Raw genomic sequence first — 22,199 nt, 5'->3', positions numbered from 1 at the left:
GTGTGAGTGTTTGTGTCTGTGTCAAGAGGAGTTGTGTTCTTTATAATAATGGCAGAAAAACTGGCTTAATTTAAAAAATTTATATTGTGTACCCACTGTACTATATACCTGTCATTCTTAAAAAAGAAATTGAATAGTTCTATGAAGAGCGTAAGATCTCTTTTGTCTACATTTGACACAAGATGCTGACATGGGGCACAGGTCAACATCACTATTTGGCCTTGTTGCTAGAGCATGGAGCTTTGCTGTAGTCATGAAAGTTACAGTGTTATGAGGAAAGACATTTAAAACTGTAAGGTCCACGTAGCCTACACCTTTTGGATTTCCTGTCTTTTTAGAATGTCTCTCTTTTGAAAGTTTTCTCATGCCACTGGTAAAGTAAAACAGCCCTTGAGCTCTTTATCTTTTCGTTTATTCTTTCCTTTTTTTTTTTTTTTTTTGCCATAGAATCCAAAAGATCAAAGGCCAAGGTAGTTTGTGGCCAATGGGGAAGGAAGCCAAAGAGGTTGCTTAACTTGCTTTTAATCTAGACCACAGAGGAAAAGGCATTTTTGAGACCTAACTATAGGCTGGCCAGCTCACCCAGCTTAGTTTCCAAATATCACTTTGGAGTCAACAACTTAGGAAAACAAACAGTCTGCTTGCTTTTTCTCTTGTGTCACTGTAACTTCATACCCACAGTCATTTTCCTGCTTTATTTAATGGTTTCTCATCTTGCTGCTATGGTTTGAAAAATGGTTTCCCCTCCGAAATTATGCTAAACTTAATCTCCAATGCAACCATATTAAGAGGGGTGGCCTTTGGGAGTTGATTAAGTCATGAAAGCTCTGACCTCATGAATGGGATTCACACTTTTAGAAAAGTGCTTGAACTTGAAAACAGCACTCTCTTGCCCACGTGTTTTTTCCACCATGTGAGGATACATGGATGGATACATGTGTCTGGAGGATATAGGAACAAGGCACAATCTTGAAAGTGGAAACTGGGCCCTCACCAGACGCTAAACCTGCTGGTGTCTAGAGATCTTGGACTTAACAACCTCCAGAACTGTAATAAATAAATTTCTGTTCTTTATAAATTGCCCAGTCCATGGTATTTTGTTATAGCAACATGAAAGGACTAAGACAATGCTTAGAATAAAATCTAAACTCTAGCCAATAGTCTGTACGTCCCAACATGATCTAATTTCTCTGCTTTCATCTAATACAATTTTCATTTATGGAATTGAGACCATCCCACTGGTCGAATTTTAAGCTCATTCCTGTCTCATGGATTTGCATGTGCTGTTCCTCAGTTTAGAACACTTTCCCAGAGACCTCTGCCTGGCCGGCTTTTTCTCATTCTTCAAGTCTCACTTTAAATATCACCTTCTCGGCTGGGCGTGGTGGCTCATGCCTGCAATCTCAGCACTTTGAGAGGCTCACGTGGATGGATCATGAGGTCAGGAGATCGAGACCATCCTGGATAACACAGTGAAACCCCATCTCTACCAAAAATACAAAAAAATTAGCCGGGTGTGGTGGCGGGTGCCTGTAGTCCCAACTACTTGGAAGGCTGAGGCAGGAGAATGGCATGAATCCCGGAGGCGGCACTTGCAGTGAGCCAAGATCGCACCACTGCACTCCAGCCTGGGAGATAGAGCGAGACTCCGTCTCAAAAAATAATAATAATAAAATAAAATAAAACAAATATCACCTTCTCAGAGAAACCTTCCCTAACTACATATATTTCACATCCACAACTCTAACATCACTGTCTTGTATTCTTATTAGCACAAATAACAATCTGTCAGTTTATTTCTTTGCACAATAACAATATGTTGGTTTATTTATTGTCTTTGTCCCTCCTCTAGAACATAAGCTCTAAGAGAGTCCAGATTTAGTGTGAGTCCCAATGCCTGTGCCTGGCCACGACAGGGCCCTAAAATATTTGATGAATGATAAACAGCACGCATTTGCTAGTGTGTTCCTCTTGGTATTTCCCCACATAGATACATAATGGGATTTGGGAGTCTAGGATCCAACAAATCATGTTCCACACCATCAGAACCACCAGAGCTAAGGCACAAGTCAGAGTGTGAAAGCTCCACCGAGTAAGATGGGAGAAAAGAAAGAAAAGCTAGTATCAGTTGGGCTGAATCAAGCAACATTCTACAGAGAAGAAGCGATTCTTACACATCTTTGAAGATTCTGTTGGATTTCAATAGGTAAAGAAAGAAGAAAATGACACACACAAAAAAAGAGGAGTCTAGGCGTGGTGGCTCACACTTGTAATTCAGCACTTGGGGAGGCCAAGGTGGGTGGATGACCCGAGGTCAGGAGTTTGAGACTGGTCTGACCAACATGATAAGAAATCCCATCTCTACTAAAAAAAATACAAAAACTAGCCAGGTGTGGTGGTGCACACCTGTAATCCCGGCTATTCAGGAAGCTGAAGCACGAGAATCACTTGAACCTGGGAGATGGAGGTTACGGTGAGCCGAGATCACACAACTGCACTGCAGCCTGGGTGACAGAATGAGACCCTGAATCAAAACAAAACAAAAATTAAAGAAAGAAGAAAAAAGAAAGAGGAATAACACAAACAAATGATTAAATTTAAAGACATGTTGGAAGATTGAGATTATGTCAATGGAGTGAGTGAGAGTGTTCATAACTGAATAGTGGGAGAGAAAAATGAGAAAGAAAGTTGGGGCTATATATTGGAAGTTCTGGAATAACAGGATAAAGAGGGCTTGAACATATCTCACTACATAATGGGAATCATTAAAGCTTCTATACCAGGGAATGTTTTTGTTGCAATGATATTTAAGATGGGTTGCAGTGCAGACAGACTGAAAAGGAGGAAATCTGTTAAAAGGCTGTAACAATAATTTGAATGGCAACATTAGGTGCCTAAGGTATAGTTTTGTCAGAAGATGAAACAAAGATATTAATGTCAGAGAGACGTACTGGAGGCTTAATCATGTGGATGTGTGGGATGATAAAAGAGAAATTTTTGTGAAGCAAATAATGTGACTAATATTCGGGAAACGGAAAAACAAAACGGATAAGCTGGATTGGGAAGAAGAACTCAGTTCTTTTACAGGCAGGTGATTTGAGTTGCCTGAAGCACATCCAGACAGAGATGTACTATAGGTAGCTAAAAACGAAGATTCAATTTTGAAGGGAGGTTGGATTGTGGAATCAATCTCTATATAAATAATGATTAAAACTGTAGAATAGTTCACTAGGAGAAAAATAAAGAGATCAAGAGACAAAGACAAAAGGCAGAACATTTAGGAACATCTACCTTCTGGGGTCAGACAGAGGAACAAGAAAACGAGGTTTTTTTCAGACGTTTCCAAAATAGATTGAACACCTGCTCTGTGGGTTAAAAGTTCAAGTTCCTAACAATAGTATAAATAAATGCATCTATTTATCTTCCAGCATGACTTTTCCTGCAGGATTGAAAATGTCTTATTAATGTCACCCACAACATCCATTTATTATGGCTATTTATGATTCATCTTGAAGTGACAGCACACCTAGCACTTGCTTAAACATTTAGGAAGATAGACTTCCTTCTGTAACAGGTATCATGTAAACGGAGACAAGATGTACATTTCAAACTTAAAAAATAAAATTAAGATTTAGGATCTGGGTTTAAAGGCATAAAATTCCTTTGATTGTGTGAATTATTTTTCCCTTCCTCCGAATAATTTTTTGGAAGTAATTTCATTAGTGTTTATTTACATGAAGGGAATTTTCTACATGAATTATGGAATTCTGTTCAGTTTTTATTAAGGTTTTTATACCACTCTGCACTTCAGTCTCTGCATGAGATCTATAGCTGCTAAGCAGTCAGTTGCCAGAAGAGAATGGAAACTATGAGGAAAGGGTAGACATTATGGAACATGCAAGATTCAAAATAATATCAATTTTTATAGCCCAAGGACTTGTCTTTTTAGAAATTGTTGCTTTTTCTTTTTCTTACTTAATCTTCAGCTTGATTAATGGCTTCAAAGTTAAAGGCATCAAAGCCTATCTCCACATAGCCAACAAGCCTCATTTTATGTTCGTTAGACCATTGGTTCTCAGAGTGTGGTCTCACTGCTAGCAGCATCAGTCTCACCTGGGAACTTGTTAGACATGCAAATTTTCCAGCCCCCATTTCTGACTTGGTAATAATTCTGGGGGTAGGCACAACAATTGTCTTTTAACACTCCCTCCTGGTGATCGTGCTTTGAGACCCATTGCCTTAGACCATTGATAAAAATTCCAAGGAGCATTTCATCACCCATAAGATAAAAATCTCTATCCTAAATCTCATCAGTTCATACCATTTACAGATGATAAAACTGATCTTTCTGGTGTATCTCATGGCTTTCTCCAATTGGATGGTGTCTTATGTTTGTCAATAAAAGAACTCCAAAATGGTGATCAATAAAACATATAAGGCTAATAAATGAGAAAAGAATGTGATTCCAGTTTAATGATCCAAGAGTGCATAGTATAGGAAAATACATGTTCAAAATTAATATTTGATAAATACTTAGAACATGTAAAAAATTAACACTCATATTAAGAAATGTTAATGAAAACTTTTGATCTTAAAATACAGTCATGTGTCTTTTAATGACAGGGCTGTGTTCTGAGAAATGTGTCCTTAGGCGATTTGTCATTGTGCTACCATAGAGCATAATTATACAAATCTAGGTGGTATAACCTACTATATACATCTAGGTTACATGGTACAGACCAGTGCTCCTAGGCTGCAAACATATACAGCATGTTATTGTATAGCTCTGAACTGTATAGTACTAAACACTGTTGGTTATTGTAATGGAAAGTTATTTGTGTATCTAAACATAGAAAAGTAAAAATAAGGTGCAAATGATCAAACATAGTACACTTGTGTAGGGCACTTACCATAAATAGAGCTTGAAGGACTGGAAGTTGTTCTGGGTGTCAATGAGTGGTGAATGAATGTGGGTCTAGGATATTATTGCACACTCTTGTGAATTTTATAAACACTGTACACTTAGGCTACACTAAACTTATTTCAAATCATTTTTGTTCTTCAATCATAATGAACTTTAGCTTACTGTAACTATTTGCTTTATAAATGTTTTAATTTTTTAACTTTTTACTCTTGTTTAATAACCCTTCGCTTAAAACCTATTGTACAGCTGAACAAAAATATTTTCTTTATATCCTTATTCTTAAAGTTTTTCTGTTTCCAATTGTTAAATTATTTTTTCTTTTTCAACTTTTTAAAAAAAAATATTAAGACACACACACACAGAGTAGTTTAGTCCTACACAGGGTAGGGTTATCAATACCACCATCTTCCAGCTCCACATCTTGTCCCACTGGAAGGTCTTCGGGGCAATAACAAGCAAGGAGCTGTCATTTCCTATGATAACAATGCCTTCTTCTGGAATACCTTCTGAAGAACCTGCCCCAGGCTCTTCTTGAGGAGTAGATGAGTTTGCACCAGCATCACCACAAACACATGAGTAATGCATTGTGCTAAAACCTTATGATGGCTACAGTATCACTAGGCAATAGGAATTGTTCAGTCTAATTATAATTTTATGGGACCACCATCATATATATAAAACATCATTATGTGGGACATGACTGAATATTTTCCTCAAGCATTTCCATTAAAGTGACAAAAAGAAGTAATATTTTGACTATCACCATACTCCTGAGGATAAAGCTAATACACAATCCTAGTGGTATTCTTTATTATTAGGAGTCAGAACTTCTCAGGGACTAAAACCTTAGGTAACAATAAAGAACAAACAATATGGGTATGGAAAATCTCATTGCTTTTAAGCAAGAAACTTTCAAAAATATCTCAGAAGTAATGCTGAAAAGACAATGGAGACAGCTTATGGGGGTGCTCACAGTATAATACTTTGAACAAGAATCACTATAGTTTATTGGAATAACTTATGTCTGTGAAAAGCCTTCACTTCAGTCCATAAAAGTACTTAATAATGAAAAAGTAGAAGATGTACAAAGAGATCACTGAAAAACAAAAAGAAAGATATATTTATTTTTAAAATATTTTTAATAAGTTAGAAAATTGATATGTGTAGATAGATGTTCAGTTTCTTTATTTGATATATGTTTCAATATCTATATTTTTCTCAAGAAATAGGAAAAAAAAACTACAGTGAATATTAAGTCAAGTAACTCAAGAAAACTTGGGGATTTATCTTGCTAGACCAGATGAGTTATCAGCTCCTATGGTCATTCATAACAGTCAGGAGAAAAATTCCAGTGGTGTCTTGGGAAACTGACATATGATGCAGTGATCACAAGAAGAGAATCTGCTGCCCAGACTCACCCCTTCATCTCTTGGATAATGAAACCACTAGATGCTTTTATCAAAAATATTGAGAAACTAAAGCATCATGAAGTAAAGCCTTACTGCCTGGAACGAAGATTCGATGGACATGGGAACCCTCAGAGGAGGTTCCATGTTTCTGGTATAGGACAAGGGCTTCCAACAGCCATTGACATAGGAACTGAACTTTAACTCTCAGAAAAAAACTTAAGCCAGAAAACACTGGCCTACGACCGGCTGTATCAACTTTGAAGGGATCCAGTAAGATCCCATGTATCAACCAAAAATCATGTGGTTGATAACCCAGAATCTGCAAAATGAATGGGGCTGAGACTGCCTTCTTTTTCTTTCAAGTCTAGCAAGATTACTGAAACCTAGGAAAATATAAATAATAAGTATAAAAAAAAGGGAGGTATAAAACAAGTTTGTGAATATTGTATAAATACTACTTAATAGCTTAAGTGTAGGAATAAATTTTTGAATCCCATTGTGACTGTGATTTTGATTGTGGATGCACATGTGGGTGCCATCTGCTTTTAAAGTCTGTGAAACTTAATGAAATTGGTAAGTATTTTATTAAAATACTTAGGAGAATTTGTCTAATTAAATTTGTAATCAGCATTTAAATATCTAAGATGATTCCATTCATAAGATGTGTTTTATTAGTAGCAAGAGCATTTAAATGTTTTTCTAAAAACTAGTAAGATTAAAATGCAGGCATTAAAAAGGTACCTATAATAATGTTTCCCTGCATAAAATGTTCTTGGTCATGAAAACATCCTAGAAACAATGTTATTCTGAATTTTTTCCTTATAGGAATCTAGCCCCTCAACATCTAAGCATGCACCCAAGGATGGGATTTTGATTTTCCTTTGCTCCTCCAGTAAGCATAAGGCTGGGTACACACTACTAATGGCTTAAAATTCCATAGGAAATCTATAAAATAAACAGTTTCCCTTATCTAGTTTAATTATTTCAAGTAAAAATGGAGTAGATATCTAACATGAAGAAAGCTCTGTTGTCAGTCACATATTGAAAACAAAGATACATAAAATATAGCCCCACCCTTCAAGACTTTTGCAAGAGGGAGATGAAAAGAATTAAGGCAGACTGATAAATACTATTGATTCCTTTTACATCTCCAATAAAATAAACAGAGACTCCTTTACTGAGAATCCCATGGAGAAAGCATGTTTCTTGGTGTGTCTCCTTCCAACAAAACAAGTAAATTCAGTGTGTGATGTCTATAACAAAGATTCGGTCACAGTTTTTCACTTGACAGGGTTGACATTTTCAATGTTTATTTCTAAAAGCAGTAGTGGTTCAGTCTGACATGCTTTTTAGAGCATCATAACTTGAACTTAGAGAACTGGTTCTAGTTGATTATAATGCCATAATGGCATATTTGCCATATTTGCCATAATGCCAATATGGCATATTTGCCATAATAATGGCAAAATGAAATCCCATTTATAATACTGCCATACTAGAAAAAACAAACCTCTTGTATTACATCCCTGATCAATGTGTTAGCTACTCCACACAATATTCAATATTCCCACAAAAACGTCCCAGTATAACAAAGGTTTGGGACAGATAGCACCTTGGAGTCTCCTGTAATAGGATTTGACAAGAGCCAGGCACTCTAGGCAAGCTCAATCAATGTTAATTGAAGCAGAAGTGATTCAAAGGCAAATAGGAGTCCTTGAGAGGTGAGAGACGGGCTTTGGGATTGTGACTCTCTCCTTTTCCCATTACCCCCTTATATTTAATTACTTGTTCTAGCCTATGAATTGTAATTTGATTTGCCATCAGGTGATTCTTGCCTGGTATTAATATCAGGTTAGTTGAGTTTTTCATTTAAAGAAAAAGTATCTCATAACTTTTTTTTTTTTTTTTGAGATGGAATCTCGCTCTGTCACCCAGGCTGGAGTGCAGTGGCACGATCTCGGCTCACTGCAAGCTCCACCTCCCAGGTTCATCCCATTCTCCTGCCTCAGCCTCCCGAGTAGCTGGGACTACAGGTGCCCACAACCATGCCTGGTTAATTTTTTGTATTTTTAGTAGAGACGGGGTTTCACCGTGTTAGCCAGGATGGTCTCAATCTCCTGACCTCGTGATCCGCACGCCTCAGCCTCCCAAAGTGCTAGGATTACAGGCTTGAGCCACCACGCCCGGCCCAAAGCATCTCATAACTTCTGAAGGTGCCTATTTAGCAAGAAGGAAATTGTTCTCTGGCAACTGAGTCTCAAGTTTATAAGGCCCCTCTTCCTGTTCTTAACCCCTTTGATATTAGCAAAATATCAGTAGAAGGACAAATAAACAGACTATTTAGTCTTGAATGATAGTGTTGTATTTCCTCTGGTGCATTATTATATCTATAATTGACCAGCACCAGAACTTTGAATTTGCTTGAGGTTCTCCCAGAAGCAGACTCTAAGATAGGAAGTTTTGTGCAAATTACTTTTTGGGGGAGTGATTCTAGGCAGCAATGGTTAAGAGTTGAGAACAGTGTGAGATAGAGCACGAAAGGTGGCCAACAAAAGTAAGTTAGCAACTAGTTAACACCATGGGCAACTAGAGCATCACCTCATAGAAGAACTCAGAGCCAGTGTAGAATATGCCTCCTTCAGTCCACCAAGGGGCGAGGGGGCTGGGGTATTTACACCCCAACTGTCTTCAGTCATTGGTTGAGGGCTAGTCTCAGGTGGGACAGGCAATACATGCCCTGGCATGTGATGTACAAAGGTGCCCCAGTTAAAGGAAGCCCTAAAAAATTTGGACAGGATGCCAATTGTTGCTGCTACAACTTGCTTGGAAATATGTAACCTGCTCTCAATTCCAGTGGTCATTCAAACAGATACACCATCTCACCACCCTCTGGATAAGCTGTTGGAGGGAACTGGAAAGAGGTTATTTCAGTCTGACATAAGTGACATCCTTTGATCAAGACTTTGGGAACTAAGGTTAGAGTCAGCATTGTTTTGCTCAAGAATCTAATATTGTTTCTCTTTTAGTTTGGTACTCTCTCAGTCACCCATTATATAGCTTTTGGGCTCAACATTCACAGCCATTAGGACTTTCTCTGGATATGATATGCTGAAACCTCAAACTGCTAAGTAGAAAGTAGAATTCAGCATAAGGTAGACTTAACCTGGACCCCATTTAGAAGTGAGTTTAATGTAAAAAACATTATTTAAAAAATATTTACTTTTCATGTTAGGTAGAACATATTTTTCCAAGAGCATAGGCAATAATTGTGGGAAGCAAGCTAGAGAGAATGAGAATAGACCGAAATTACAAATAAGGACAATGAAGTTCCAAAGGTGAGGTTTAAAGTCACAAGCCAGTAAGCAATCAGACAGGGACTGAAGCCGAGGTGAGGAAGCAGCTGAGCATGGCAGTGAAGAGCCCAAGCTCTGGAGTCAGGACAACCTGACTGATTCATCCAGCTCTGCCCCTCACCAACTCGGTGGTCTGGCTCAGTTACCTAACCACTTCATGCCTCAGTTTCTCATGTAGGCAATGGGGGTAATGAGAGTACCTACTCATATAATCACTATGATGATTAAATGAGCCAGTGGTTGTAATGTTTTGCCTACTTCCCAGCCTATAGTAAGTGTTTAATAACTGTTAAATTGCTATTGCAATTATTATTGTCATTGTAATGACTTCAGGGAGAAAGTAGAAAATGTTCTTTCTACTATGCATGTCTTGAAATCCAGGGATAATGTCTGTGGGACAATAATCTGTACCATGGCAATCAGGGAACAACTGTTCCATTTGCCACCCAGCCCAAAATGAAGTATCTTAGCTCTTGTCTTTGCAGCACATTTTGATCACCCTGAAATCCCAGGTGTGGTGGTAGAGAATACCAGGGTTTTCTCAAAAGTGCTTTCCACTAAAGTGACAGATCCAGTTTGATTTGTTTCTTGATGGTCTGAATTATTCTCCTTAGTTAATGAGCTCTTCTTGTCAGTATTTAGAGGGATACTCACCTCCCCTTGGATGACATGGGCTTGATGTTGCAAACAAGTGGAAAAGGTGATGTCTCATACAGTTATGTGTACAGTATATCATTTTCTGAGAACAGGATACTGTCATCTCTGCAAAGGAGGTAAAACATCTGCACTATTTTTCAGAAGGAGGAATTAAGGAACCAAGGTATTTGGTTATGTGGCCAAGGAAGGCAGCAGCAGATTCTCCACTCCGGACTTCTGTCTCATGAATCTTCATGTTTTTTTCCAAGAGCTTTAAGTAAAGAGGACTAAGAAACTATTCAGAAGTTACTCAGTGTTCTCAACTAAAGGTCAACCGTAAGAGATTTAGAAATTCATTCAATCCTTTATTAACAAATAAAATAACCAACATTTATTGAATATTGCCACATTCCAATGAATTTACAATGTGCAAAGTATCATCCATGTGATGTCCTTTTACAGGCACTTATCACCACAATCATAGGAAGTATCATTATCCCCATTTTGTATATGAGGACACTGAGGTCCACAGGGTTTTTGGCTTATCCTAGAGTCTCAGAAATAAGTAGGGACTCCAGAGTTGGAACACAATGGCATATGGCAGCACATATATGTAACAGGGTTAGGCTGTGACTATAGATTTCTGTAGTTGATGCTAATACGAAGAAATGAGAATCTGACTGTACAACTCTGACCTCATGTGTAGACAATGGACAGCTCTAGTGCTATTTCTGAAAGAGCAACAATGCTAGATCCAGCTGAAATGTCTAGCAGGTCACCACTGATAGGTCTACACTGAACTTTTTTAGAAAGCCAATAAGGACACAGTTTTGCAGGAAATTGACAGAGACCTTATTGCGAGTCAACTGAAGGTGTTTTATTGCAAGGCAAGCACAATTACAAAACATAAATCTGAAATACTACAGTTTTCATAAACACAATCACAGAAGCATGCCTTGTTTTTTACTCCAAAATGGACAGATCCACAGACAGACCTGAGCAACATTATGGATGAGGTCAGTTGATCTCTAATTCCTGCTTCTTAGAAAACGGTATTCTGGAACCATCCACTTACTGTTGACTAGCTTATATTCAGGGTATTTGAAGCCAATTTTGATATTTACAATTTCTTTAGCATTCTAGCTGCAGGATCAAACAGGAATTAAATTTCAACCTACAAGGTTTGTGTTTCTTTGTAATGTGACATATGTATCAAAGAGTGTGCACGAGCCCCAGGTATAACGTATGTTTGATTATGTTTCAACTCTAAGTGATAACACATTGAGATCACTTCAGTAGCTAAGCAAATATGACTCAGGCCATTACCTGGATCCAAATTTTTTAAAAAAGAATGAAACAAAAGAAAGGAAATGTATTTTAACTTACAGATCAGTACTATACAAATCAAATGGCACAGCCCCATTTACAAGGTAACCTGAGATTGCATTTCAGGAAATCCCTAGGGATAAAACTTGTTCATAAACAAGGCTATTTTCAGCACCGAATAATACTTTTTAAAGCAATTTCTTGTTTGTAATTCCCAGGGTCAAGGAAAGAAAAAGAAAAGGCAGGAAAAAAAGGAAAGAAAATGAAAAGGCAGGGAAAAAAAAAAAAAAAGAAATCCAACCAGTCAAAAGCATCCAGGACTGTGTGTTAGGCAGGTGATAGCAAAGGAAAAACAGTTCAATGCAGAACTATAGCTGAGAGAACATGAGTCTGCAGGGATGCTGGGTGTGAGTCCACTTTAGGTGCTTCTTGGTTTCAGTTTCTGTGTTTTTATCCTTTGGATCAGCAGCATCTTCCTTACTATGTTTCAGCAGCTCCCTGGACACCTAAGGAGACGGTCCATCATCTGGTCAAAACTCAGGGCCTGTGGAAGAACACATGGGAAAAAGCCCATCAGGCATGAGTCCAAACAATCTGACAGCTAAAGGCTGATGGAGTCAAGGGGCAGAGGGAAGAAAGGATGATTCCTTACCTCCTCCCTGCCTGCCTCCCGCCGCTGCTCCGGAAGGGCGGCTTCATGCTTTGGAACAGCCACTGGCTTGAAATCTTTGAGATCTTGTAGTGAGCTCATAGTGGTATTCATCACCTTGTAGACCATGGCATCTCTGTTGACAAGAACATAAAATAAATACCTTGGCATCAACGTTCTTTGGAATCTCGAGGAGGGGACACAACAGAGCAACACAGACACATAGAAAGAAGGGAAAGGAGGACGAGAGAATAAAACTCAGAAAGGATACTCTACCTGCCACCTTTCCCTGGAATTCCCCTAGGCAGTCGTATCCTGGACTGGAGGCTTGAAGTGATTTCTAAGACAGCCCAGAGGTCTCAAAGGTCTGAAAGGTCAGGAGGCATCATTCCACTGCTACACGAGCAAGTGAACTCAAAACTCAGCTCCTTGAGAACCTCAGCCAGCCTCGCCCCAACTCTCCTGAGTGGATGATGTCACTGAAATACTACATAACAGAGAGCAAAACGCAGTTGAAAATTAGCAGGAGATCCTCCTTCTTCCTTTGCCCCAGGGTGGCAGTCAAGGAAAGGCCAGGGGATGAGGGTAGGGAGGGTATCAACCCATGGTCTTCCCTTTAACGGTTTCAATGTTCAAGACAGCCCACTCTTAACTTCCCACCACATGACAAGAGTTCTAAGAAGATTCTTCCAGTGCCATGGCCCATGTCATTTAGTTCAATCTAGCATTGCTTGTAGACTTTAGGGTATCACTCAGATCCTGAAGAAAGTTTTCATTTCAGCCAGGCTTCCTGCCTGAGACAGAAGAACTCCAGACCTGGAATATGACAGACACCTGACTCCACGTGTGACCCTTCTTTTCCAAAACCTATAGAAAGCCTACGGCTACCTCTTTGACCCTAAAAGAACCTGTCTTCCTGGAACATAGGGTAAAACTCACATAGTGAAGAACGCAAGCCAGAAATAACACAGGCTGGGAATAACACAGGCTAGAAATCATAGAAATTGGAGTGCTACCAAGGAAGACATATAGAGAACAGAATTCAAGAGAAACTTATTCCAACAAACCCACAGGCATACCAAAGGATAGAGGTTGATAGGAGGGGTCTGTCCCAGATACACATAATAAAGCAGGCACATTATGTGTGGAATGTAAAGGCAATAATAAAACTAAGAGTCAGACTGCTCTTTGTTATGACCATGCTCTGGCAATTCTCAACAATGTTGGTGAAAGATACTGCATCCCACCCAGGCAGGTCCCCCTCCTTGGTCCATCACTACCAACTCCACATGTTATCCTGATCCTATCAGAGCCTTTGCTTGTGCTCTTCCCTCTACCTGGAATCTCCTTCCCCCAATCCCACCAGCCCTGTTATCCTGATCCTATCAGAGCCTTTGCTTGTGCTCTTCCCTTTACCTGGAATCTCCTTCCCCCAATCCCACCAGCCCACATCCTACTCACTTTTAGGTGCTATTTCAAATGCTCCCTCTTCAATGAAGGTTCTCATGACCCTCTTGGCTAGGAGTAATCCTTTACTCCCCTTAACTCCTAGGACAATTTATCTATCTTATTTTATTTATACCTTATATTTATACATGCATATTATCTTTCCTATTAACAGACATCAAGATGCAGTGAAAAATGTATGGGATTTGGAATTAGGCCCAGGTTAGAGTCCCATTTCTCACAATGAACTAGCTGTACAATGCTGAGCTAGTTACAAAACCTCTTTAGTTTATTTCCACATCTATATAATGGGAATATCACCTATCTCACAGGGTTGTTGCTTAAAATTAAATAATACATGCAAAATATCTAGCCTGAGACAATACACCCTCTACAATTATTTGTTTGTCTCCTCTGTGCCTTAAGGGCAAAATCTTACTGTTTCATCTTTATTCTCCCCTCCCCACTCCCACAGGACTTACCAAGATAAGTCACAAAACGAGGCAGGTTTAGTAATGTGGAGGCTTTTCTGTAGAATACCTACCACATAGCCTTGTGTGGAAGATGAACTAAATATGCGTTCAGTGCTTACATTAAACTCTGGTACATGGTATGAGTTGTATAAATGTATGTTAAATAAAACGGCCCTGTGAGTTAATGTAGGATTCCCTGCCTCCATGGGGTACTCCAAATATAAATTATCAACATCAGGGAGAAAACAGATACGGCACAGCATTTAGAAACACACATAATGTTGGAGCTGAGACTGCAGTGATTTGGATATTTGTACCCTCCAACCTCATGTTGAAATGTGATCCCCAGTGTTGGAGGTGGGACCTGGTGTGAGGTGTGTGGGTCATGAGAAAGGATCCTTCATGAGTAGATGACTGCCCTCTTTTGGGCTGAGTTCTAACTCTACTAGTTCCTGAAAGAGCTGGTTGTTTAAAAGGGCCTGGCACCTTTCCCTCTCTCTTGCTTCCTCTCTCACTATGTGATCTCTGCACATATGGCTCCCCTTTGCCTTCCACTGTGAGTGAAAGCAGCCTGAGGCCCTTACCAGATGAAGATGTCCAATCTTTAATCTTCCAGCCATGAGAACTGTGATCTAAATAAACGTTTTTTTTCTTCATAAATTAACCATTCTCGGGTATTCCTTTATAGCAACACAAAAAGACTAAGACAGAGACCCTCCCCCATTTTAGGTAACATGTATTGAGAATTCACAGTGTGCCAGATAATGCATTAATAACTTTATAAATAATGTTGCATTTAATTCTCACCTGAACCCTGTGATGTGCTACCTTGACTACCCCTGTTTCACAGATAGAGCAACAGAGGCACAGGCATGTTAAGTAATCTCCCTATGGATGCACAACTAATAAAGTGCAGAGCTAGGTTTAGAGAGTAAGTTGTTTTTCTAACTTTTATTTTAAGTTCAGGGATACGTATGCAGGATGTACAGGTTTGTTACATAGTAAAAGTGTGCTACTGTGGTTTGCTGCACAGATCATCCCATCACCAAGGTATTAAGCCCAGCATCTGTTAGCTATTCTTCCTGATATTCTCCCTCCTCCCACCCTCTACTCTCCAACAGGCCCCATTGCGTGTTTCCTGTTCCCATGTGTCCATGTGTTGTCATCCTTCAGCTCCCACCTATAAGTGAAAACACAGGGTATTTGATTTTCTGTTCCTATGTTAGTTTGCTGAGGATAACAGCTTCCAAATCCATCCATGCTCCCATGAAGGACATGATCTTGTTCCTTTTTATGGCTGCATAGTATTCCATGGTGTATATGTACAACATTTTCTTAATCTAGTCTATTACTGATGGGCATTTAGGTTGATTCCGTGTGTGCTATTGTGAATAGTGCAGCAATGACTATACATGCACATGTATCTTTATAATACAACAATTTATATTACTTTGGGTATATACTCAGTAATGGGATTATTGGGTTGAAAGATATTTCTGCATCTAGGTCTTTCAGGAATTGCCCCACTGTCTTCTATAATTATTGAACTAATTTACACTCCCACCAACAGTGTAAAAGCATTTCCTTTTTCTCCACAACATCGCCAGCATGTGTTGTTTTTTGACTTTTTATAAGTTGGTGCAAAAGTAATTGTGGTTTTTGCCACTAATTTTGATGACAAAAGCTGCAATTACTTTTGCACCAATCTAATAATAGCAGCCATTCTGACTGGTGTGAGATGGCATCTCATTGCGGTTTTGATTTGCATTTCTCTAATGATCAGTGATATTGAGCTTGTTTTTCATATGTTAGTTGGCCACTTGTATGTCTTTTTTTGAGAAGTGTCTGTTCATGTCCTTTGCCCACTTTTAACGAGGTTGTTATCTTCTTGTAAATTTGTTTAAGTTCCTTATACATGCTGGATATTAGATGTTTATCAGATGGATATGTTGCAAAATTTTCTCCCATTCTGTAAGTCGTCTGTTTAATTTATTGATGGTTTCTTTTGCTGTGCAGAAGCTCTTTAGTTTAATTAGATCCCCTTTGTCAATTTTTGCTTTTGTTGTAATTGCTTTTGATGTCTTCATCATGAAATCTTTGCCTGTGCCTATGACCTGAATTGTATTGCCTAGGTTTTCATCTAGGGTTTTTATAGTTGTGGGTTTTACATTTAACTCTTTAATTCATCTTGAGTTGATTTTTGTATATGGTGTAAGGAAAGGGTCCATTTCAATTTTCTGCATATGGCTAGCCAGTTCTCCCACCACTGTTTATTGAAGAGGAAATCCTTTCCCTGTTGCTTGTTTTTTGTCAGGTTTGTCTAAGGTCAGATGGTTGTGGGTATGTAGTCTTATTTCTGGGTTCTCTATTATGTTCCATTGGTCTATGTGTCTGTTCTTGTACCATTACTACGCTGTTTTAGTTACTGTAGCCCTGTAATATAGTTTGAAGTCAGGTAGTGTGATGCCTTCAGCTTTGTTCTTTTTGCTTAGAATTGCCTTGACTATTTAGGCTCTTTTTGGTTCTATATGCATTTCAAAAGAGATTTTTCCTAATTTTGTGAAGAATGTCAATGGTAGTTTAATGGGAACAGCATTGAATCTATAAAGTGCTTTGGGCAATATGGCCATTTTCATAATATTAATTCTTCCTATTCATGAACATGGAATTAATGATTTTCCATTTGTTCTCTCCTGTCTGATTTCTTTGAGCAGTGGTTTATAGTTCTCCTTGAAGAGGTCCTTCACTTCCCTTGTTAACTGTATTCCTAGGAATTTTATTCTTTTTGTGGCAGTTGTAAATGGAAGTTCACTTGTGATTTGTCTCTTGGCTTGTCTATTGTTGGTGTATAGAAATGCTAGTGACTTTTGCACATTGACTTTTGTATCCTCAGAGTTTGCTAAAGCTGCTTATCAGCTTAAGAAGTTCTTGGGCTGAGAAGATGGGGTTTTCCAGATATAGGATCATATCATCTGCAAACAAAGGTAGTTTGGCTTCCTCTTTTCCTATTTGAATGTGCTTCATTTCTTTCTCTTGCCTGATTCTCCTGGCCAGAGCTTCCAATACCATCTCCAATAGGAGTGGTGAGATACGGCAACCTTGTCTTGTACTGGTTTGTGCGGGGAATGCTTCCAGCTTTTGCCCATTCAGTATGATATTGGCTGTGGGTTTGTCATATATGGCTCTTATTATTTAGAGGTATGTTCCTTCAATATCTAGTTTATTAAGTGTTTTTAAAATGAAGGTATGTTAATTTTTATCAAAGACCTTTTATGCATCTATTCAGATAATTGTGCATTTTTTTGTCTTTAGCTCTGTTTATGTGATGAGTCATATTTATTGATTTGCCTATGTTGAACTAACCTTGCAAACCGAGGATGAAGCCTACTTGATTGTGGTGGATAAGCTTTTTGATGTGCTGCTGGATTCAGTTTGCCGGTATTTTGTTGACAATTTTCACATCGATATTCATTAAGGATATTGGCCTAAAGTTTCCTATTTTTTTTTGTTGTATTTCTGGCCAGTTTTGGTATCAGGATGATGCTGGCCTCATAGAATGAGTTAGAGAGGAGTCCCTCCTTTTCAGTTTTTTGGAATAGTTTCTATAGGAATGGTATCAGCTCTTCTTTGTACCTCTGGCAGAATTCAGCTGTGAATCCATCTGGTCCTGGGCTTTTTTCAGTTGGTAGGCTATTTATTACTGCCTCAATTTTCAGAACTCATTATTGGTCTATTCAGGGATTCAATTTCTTCCTGGTTCAGCCTTGAGAGGATGTATATGTCCAGGAATTTATCCATTTCCTCTAGATTTTCTAGTTTATGTGCATAGAGATGTTTACAGTATTTTTTGATGATTGTTTGTATTTCTGTGCGGTCAGTGGAGAGATCACCCTTATCATTTCTGATTGTGTTTATTTTATTCTTCTTTCTTTTCTTCATTAGTCTAGCTAGGGGTCTATTTTATCAATTTTTTTTTTTCCAAAACCCAGCTCCTGGATTCATTGATTCTTTGAAGGGTTTTTCATGTCTCTATATCCTTCAGTTCAGCTCTGATCTTGGTTATTTCTTGTCTTTTTCTAGCTTTGTGGTTTGGTTGCTCTTGGTTCTCTAGTTGTTTTAAGTGGTTTTAGGTTGTTAACTTGAGATCTTTCTAGCTTTTGGATGTGGGCATTTAGAGCTATAAGTTTTCCTCTTAACACTGCCTTGTCTGCATCCAGAGATTCTGGTACATTGTATCTTTGTTTTCAGTAGTTTCAAAGAACTTCTTTATTTCTGCCTTAATTTCATTATTTACCCAGGAGTCATTTAGGAGCAGGTTGTTCAATTTCCACATAGTTGTGTGGTTTTGAGTGAATTAATTAATCTTCAGTTATAATTTGATTGCACTGTGGTCTGAGAGATGGTTTGTTATGATTTTGGTTCTTTTACATTTGCTGAGGAGAGTTTTATTTCCGATTAGGTGGTCAATTTTAGAGTAAGTGTCATGCAGGGATGAGAAGAATGTATATTCTGTTGTATTGAGGTGAAGAGTTCTGTAGATATTTATCAGGTCCACTTAATGCAGAGCTGAGTTCAGGTCCTGAATATCTTTGTTAATTTTCTGTCTCTGTGATCTGTCTAATACTTTCAGTGGGGTGTTAAAGTCTCCCACTACTGTGTGGGAGTCTAAATCTCTTTGAAGGTCTCTAAGAACTTACTTTGTGAATCTGAGTGCTCCTGTGTTGGGTGCATATATATTTAGGACAGTTAGCTCTTCTTGTTGAATTGAACCCTTTACCATTATGTAATGCCCTTGTCTTTTTTGATCTTTGATAGTTTAAAGTCTATTTTGCCAGAAATTAGGATTGCAGTCCTTACTTTTTTCTGTTTTCCATTTGCTTTGTAAATTTTCCTGCATCCCTTTATTTTGAGCCTATGTGTGTAATTGCATGTGAGATGGGTCTCTTGAAGACAGCATACTGATGGGTCTTGGTTCTTTATTTAAATTGCCATTGTGTGTCTTTTAACTGGAGCATTTTGCTCATTTACATTTAAGGTTAGTAGTATTGTTATATGTGGACTTGATCCTGTCATCATGATGCTAGCCGGTTATTTTGTAGACTTGTTTATGTGTTGGGAATGAGATTTTTGAGTTATGCTTTGCTCATTCACTATAGTTCTATTGCAGAGTTTCATGCCATGATAGAAATGTTCTGTGCTGTCTAATATAGAAGTCATTAGCCACTGGCAGCTTTGAGTTCCTGAAATGAACCTACTATGATTAAGATACTAAATTTTAAATTATACTTAATCTTAATTAATTTGAGCTTAAATAGCCACGTGTGCAGGTACAGTAAACTTGTACTACCATATTGGATAGTGAAAGTTTACTTATTTTAGAGATCATTTCATGTAGGCTCCTATTCTTCAATAGCCTTTGGGCCTGTGATGGGAGGGGCTGCCATAAAGATCTCTGACATGCCCTGGAGACATTTTTCCTATTGTCTTGGCGATTAACATTTGGTTCCTCATAACTTGTGCAAGTTTCTACAGTCAGCTTGACTTTCTCTCAAGAAAACAGATGTTTTCTATTGCATTATCATGCTGCAAATTTTTCAAACTTTTATGCTCTGTTTCCTTTAAATATACATTCCGATTTCAGATCATCTCTCTTAAGTTCAAAGTTCCACAGATCTCTAGGGCAGGGATAAAATGCCACCAGTCTCTTTGTAAAGCATACCAAGAGTAACCTTTGCTCCAGTTCCCAAGACGTTCTTTATCTCCATCTGAGACCAATTCAGCCTAGACTTCATTGTCCATATCATTATCAGCATTTTAGTCAAAGGCATTCAACCAGTCTCTAGGAAGTTCCAAACTTTTCCACATATTCCTGTCTTCCTCTGAGTCCTCCAAACTGTTCCAACCTCTGCCTATAACCCATTTCCAAAGTTTATTCCACATTTTTTGGGTAGCTTTATAGCAACACCTACTCTCTGTTGTACCAATTTACTGTATTAGACTGTTCTCACGTTGCTATGAAGATATATCCAAAACTGGGTAATTTATGAAGGAAAGGAGTTCAGTTGACTCACAGTTACACATGGTTGGGGAGGCTTCAGGAAACTCAAAATGATGCCAGAAGAGGAAGCAAACACACTTTTTTTCACATGGCAGCAGGAGTCAGAAATGCCAAGCAAAGTGGGGAAAAGCCCCTTATAAAACCATCAGATCTCATGAGAACTCACTCATTATCAATAGAACAGCAAGGGGGTAACTGCCCCCAAGATTCAATTACTTCCCACTAGGTCCTTCTCAAAACACTTGGGGATTATGGGAACTACAATTCAAGATGAAATTTGGGTGGGGACACATCGAAACCATATCAGTATGACTTTATATATTAAAGAATAATTAACCCTGAGATGCATTCTCAGAGAGCTCATTCCTGGGCACATCTGCCAGGGCAGCTAAAAGTTACATAAAACACATAGACATTTCCATTAACAAAGATCAACACACAGGAGTCCTTGTAGGAGGCATTTGCTAAAGCCTAGGCTACAGGTCTTCTGTAGCAATATGTCAAAAACTAACCAGTGTCAGATGAACAAGAGCCCTCTGCAGTGTTTCTGCCTTTGTCAGTCTTAACTTCCTATCTACCAGCTCCTTAGAGAAGATCTATACATATAATGCAATTCAAGAGAAGACTATATTATATCAGATCGACTTTAGACATACTACTAATCATGATGAGTCCCACGCCCACTGTCCCAGTGCTGTCGGTCTTACCCTTTAAAAATGCAGGAGACCTAGTGTAAAATCTCCAATGCTTGTTGGCCACTGCCCATCTCTTTGACCTCGGTGAGTTGAAGGAAGGACATGTTGCCCCATTGCATCTCCAATAGCACTCAGCTCTCATTCTTCTGAAATGTTTCCTGTGATCTCTCAGGATTTCATGGCACAGATAAAGTAACTGCTTCATAATCCACAGTGTGGCTAACCTACCCACTATTCCCAATATGGTTTGCAACTGAGACATGTCTAGTGGATCACAGGGAATCCTAACTTAGGGCAGCCATCACAATCTGAATCCTTGTACCCTAAGTTGCTCCTCATTTTCAGTCTGGTTCAACTGGTCACCCAGACCGTTTTCCCTATGCCACTTGAGGCATACTCCTTTGAGGAACTTGCATAAGGAAGCCTATTGTACTGGCTTGAATGTCATCTGTCATTACTTTTGGGTCCTTAGAGACACTGGCTTCTTAAATGTTCAAAATCCCTTTCTCCTTTCCAAACCATTTTTCTCACTAATATCTGTGAATGTAGCAGAGAATGTTGGTCCCTTACTGTATCCCTCAGGTCTTACCAAGACCAGCCTTGAAACTGCCATTAACTGCATCTTTTTGCACGAGGTTTGTTTTGTTTTGTTTCTCGAGAAACTATTCTGTCTGGGTATGGTGAGCTATGCATATCTGGGTATTAACTCACTCTGAGAGGAGTCCTCAACCAGTTACTGATAGGAGTCCAGAGTAAATGCTCTAAATCATTTCCCAGAATTTTTCCATAGGCTTTGGCTCTAGCTGTGCATAGTCACAGCTGGCTCAATATCATACCCTTTGTGGTCTGCCTTACTTTTCCTGTCATTCTTTCCCTCTTTTCTTACTGGCATTTGCTATACCTCTCAGATAAACTACTTGCTCTCAAGTCCTTGTCTCAGGGTCACTTCGGGGGGACTAAAACTAAGCCAATAGAAAACTACCTTTTTCTAATTCTAGTCACTTCAGTCATTTCAGAAATGCCTTAACTTTATGTACATATAGATATATGTATACATAAATATGTATTTCCAGGCTATGTCAATTGAATTTACAAATAACTATATATATATATATATCCAGCTGACATTTAAGTTTTTATATATTTTGTTGTGTGCTGGTTCTGTCTTTCCTGTAAGTCGATAAGATGCTCAAAGGCCAGGAGTGCATCACCCCCTTCTATAACTTTCCA

The 22,199-nt window shown here is 38.6% G+C and overlaps 1 protein-coding gene across 2 annotated transcripts in view; it reads right to left on the bottom strand.

Annotated features, from left to right (window-relative positions):
* Positions 1-11,181: 11,181 nt before the first annotated feature.
* LOC117084281 (transcriptional activator ptaB-like) overlaps positions 11,182-22,199 on the bottom strand; it is a 186,439-nt gene continuing 175,421 nt past the window's right edge. For both annotated transcript variants that reach the window (XR_004437383.1, XR_004437382.1), the window contains exons 3-5: positions 12,574-12,784; positions 12,301-12,433; positions 11,182-12,192 (exon numbers count right to left, since the gene is read on the bottom strand). The gene's annotated coding sequence lies outside the window, so the exon portion shown is untranslated. The remainder of the gene's footprint in view (positions 12,193-12,300; positions 12,434-12,573; positions 12,785-22,199) is intronic.

Source organism: Trachypithecus francoisi, unplaced genomic scaffold (assembly GCF_009764315.1).
Source record: "Trachypithecus francoisi isolate TF-2019V2 unplaced genomic scaffold, Tfra_2.0 Lachesis_group0, whole genome shotgun sequence".
Classification (NCBI taxonomy): domain Eukaryota; kingdom Metazoa; phylum Chordata; class Mammalia; order Primates; family Cercopithecidae; genus Trachypithecus; species Trachypithecus francoisi.
Note: the sequence above shows the minus strand (reverse complement) of the source record. Positions and strands in the feature narration are given on the sequence as shown.